At 36.0% G+C, this 3,293-nt stretch overlaps 2 non-coding genes across 2 annotated transcripts; both read left to right on the forward strand.

Moving 5' to 3' along the window:
* The first annotated feature begins 282 nt into the window (after positions 1 to 282).
* Positions 283 to 389, forward strand: LOC121207384 (small nucleolar RNA R71). Its single transcript, XR_005902475.1, has one exon. It is a non-coding gene; the product is annotated as a small nucleolar RNA R71 (small nucleolar RNA).
* Positions 390 to 2,667: 2,278 nt separating this feature from the next.
* Positions 2,668 to 2,773, forward strand: LOC121206918 (small nucleolar RNA R71). The gene has a single exon (XR_005902089.1). It is a non-coding gene; the product is annotated as a small nucleolar RNA R71 (small nucleolar RNA).
* Positions 2,774 to 3,293: the final 520 nt, after the last annotated feature.

Below are 3,293 nucleotides of genomic sequence, written 5' to 3' on the forward strand. Positions count from 1 at the left end.
TGCTGCAAAACTATTAGACTCATTAGTAGTAATATTGATATTGATGATACCTGAGATGTGAGTGAAGTAAGAGCGTCTTTTTCATGTATTCCAACAACTCGTCTTCCTGATGTTGCTCGATTGGTTGGCCATTGATAATTGTTACTGGAAATCCTCTCAATGATTTCATAAGCCTTATTATAAGACTAAAAAAGGAGAGCACCATTAGCAGAAGCATCCACTACCATCCTCTTGTAGGCATTGAGACCATTATAAAATGTCTCAAGTTGGATGCAATGTGGGATTCTGTGATGAGGGCACTTTCGTAATAATTTTTTGTACCTTTCCCATGCCTCATACAAGGACTCATCATCCCTTTATTGGAAGGCAGTGATCTCATTTCTCAACTTAGCATTCTTGCTAGGTGAGAAATACTTCATAAGGAATCTTTTTGCTAACTCTTGCCAGGTGAAAATTGAATTTGGTGGCAATGAGTTCAACCAGGCTTGAGCTCTGTCCCTTAGTGAATATGGGAACAGCTTCAATCGTAATGCATGTTTTAATGATGATTAACATATGCTTGACTTGGAAATTTCTAAGAACGCTAATAAAGAGGACAATGCCATATTAATGTTACATTTTATAATGTGTGTGATGTGTGACGGAAGTGTGACATCCTCATATTCGGGCTTGGTGACCGGGACAGGTATAGGGTGTTACATTGCGACACTGGCTCTATTTTCACCTAAAATTCCAATTTCTAGAGCGTTACAGTTTTTATAGAACATATAAAAATTAAAATCTTGACTAAAATATTAGCTAAATATACAAAAATTTACAAAAATTCAAATATTAATTTAAATAATTCAAGTTTTATTATCGGATTCATCTGACAGCATCATTAATTCACATAAGGACGACTCTCTGGTTCTTTTAGTAGTAGTTCATCGCTCGTCATGCCACTCCATCTTTGCTTTCTTATTCGTTTCCTTGAACCTATTTTTTCAAGTTGCATGGATTAAAGGAAGTATGTCCCTTATTTCAGGATTATTAGGTTTATAAATAGATAATTCTTTGCGTCGGTCCCTTGACTTCTTCCTACCTTTCCTACTCTATTGGTGACCAAATTTAAAGATTTCAGTTCCACCGTTAATCCTCATTATTAATTCATTATTTTCTAAATTAATGGCGGACCTTGAAGTGGCTAAGAAAGGTCTCCCTAACAGGAACGACATCTCTCGATCTTTTTCAAAGTCTAGAACTAAAAAGTCTGTCAAGATGATAAAGTTGCACACTTTAACTAACACATATTTCAATACTCCTTTCGGATGCGCTGAGGATCTGTCAGCCAACTATAATGTTATCTGGGTGTTTTTGAAGTCCTCTAACTCTAGTTTTTATAAATAGATAAAGGCGTTAAGTTAATGCTAGCTCTTAGGTCACATAGAGCTCTATTAAAATTAATGCTCCCTATTTCTCTGGGAATAGAAAAACTTCCTGAGTCTTTCAACTTTTGGGGAACTTGTCTAAAAATAATAACACTATAGAAAGCACTTATATTAACTTGTTCACCTACCATAATTTTTCTACGCCTAAACATAATTTCCTTTAAAAATTTAGTGTATTTAGGAATTTTTTCAATCAATTCAATCAAAGGCAGATTGACATTTAACTTTTTGAAAAGTTTAGAAAAATTTCAAACTCGTCTATATCTCACTTTTGCTTCTTTTCTAGCCTTGAAAGTAAAGGTATTTTGCAACAACAAAATCATTAATGGTTTCCATCTGTGGCTCAATTACCAGTGCCACTACTTTCTTTGATTCTGGTTTATTATCAACTTCTCAGGGTTCTTCCTGAAGATAATTAGTATACACCTTATGCATCTCTTGAATTGGGTTCTTTGTGTTACTCAATACTTTACCCGATCAGAGAGCTAATACTTTCACATGCTCCTTCCCTTCTCTACGAGGATTATTTTCAGTATTACTAGGAATACTTGTGTCAATTTGTATTTCTCTATCCTTCATCATGCTCATCAATTGGCTCATCTGATCTTCAAGTTTAGTCAATTTTCTTGTTGAGGTGCACTCAGATTGCACCTGCTTCACGTCTGTTCTCATTGATTGCATCTCCCCTCAATTTTATCCAAACATTGACCGCAAATAGTATGGTCATTCAGGTTTGCCCTTTCTTGAGGTTTCTTCAAATAAGGAGGTTGATATTTAGTGTTTTTAACTTGGTTAGAGCTATTACTTCCGTTTTGGTTTCCTCCCCATCTCAGATTCTAGTGATCTTTCCATCTGGGATTGTATGTATTCGAATAGGTATTTCCACCCCTATTTTCGCTGTAGTTTACATTATCGGTGGGATTATAAATGTAGTGGAAGAGTGGTTTGTCTTCTCCACAGACTGATGGTGCATTATTTTTAGCCTTTATTCGGGTGCTTCTGTCCACTAATTGCTGGTATCTATCATCCTTTTGGATAACGTTCACCGTAGATAGTCTTTGGCCATATGTATATCATTTGGTTGCCTATTGACAGGAATTCATTGCCATGCTTTGTATTAATTTGTACACATTCTCATACGTTCTGATCATTACGGCTCCTCCTCCTGCTCTAATCCAACCTTGAAATTGAACGCACATTCAACCCAATATGGAAAATTTTCTATTGTAACCACTCAGGCAATCCGTGGTATGGGCATTTTTGAATCAGCATCTTAAAACACTCCGATGCTTCATGAAAAATTTTCCTCTCTAACTATTTTAACCTCGAAATTTCCCTTCTTAGCTGGATCATCTTGCTAATGGGGAAGAACTTTTGTAGGAATTTCTCTGCGGCTTCATCCCATGTCATGATTGATCTTGGTGCTTGCGAATCTAGTTAAGAAAAGGTGTTATTGATTAACGGAAAGGAGAACAATTGAAGATGAATAGGTCATCAATGAACTTATTGTATTTGAATGTATCAAAAAGTTGGAGGAACCATTTTAGATGCTGACTCAGATCTTCTGTCATTGTTCCGTGAAACTACAAATTATTTTGGATCATCTGAATCATAGCTGGCTTAATTTCAAAATTATTGGCTGTGATGGTTGGCCTCATTATACTCCCTTGAACCATATCCAAATTCGATAGTGCATACTCTCTTAGAGTCTTCTCATTACGTGCCATATTTATATTTGTTGGTAGTTGTGGTGGTGGATCTTCTAGATAGTTATTGTTAGCCTTGTTAAACTGTGGATTCTAACATAGTGGTAAATTGCTCCAGCAGGTAGTGGATTCTACACTTGCTCTATAGGTATTCCCTTAC

Source organism: Gossypium hirsutum, chromosome A09 (assembly GCF_007990345.1).
Source record: "Gossypium hirsutum isolate 1008001.06 chromosome A09, Gossypium_hirsutum_v2.1, whole genome shotgun sequence".
NCBI lineage: Eukaryota > Viridiplantae > Streptophyta > Magnoliopsida > Malvales > Malvaceae > Gossypium > Gossypium hirsutum.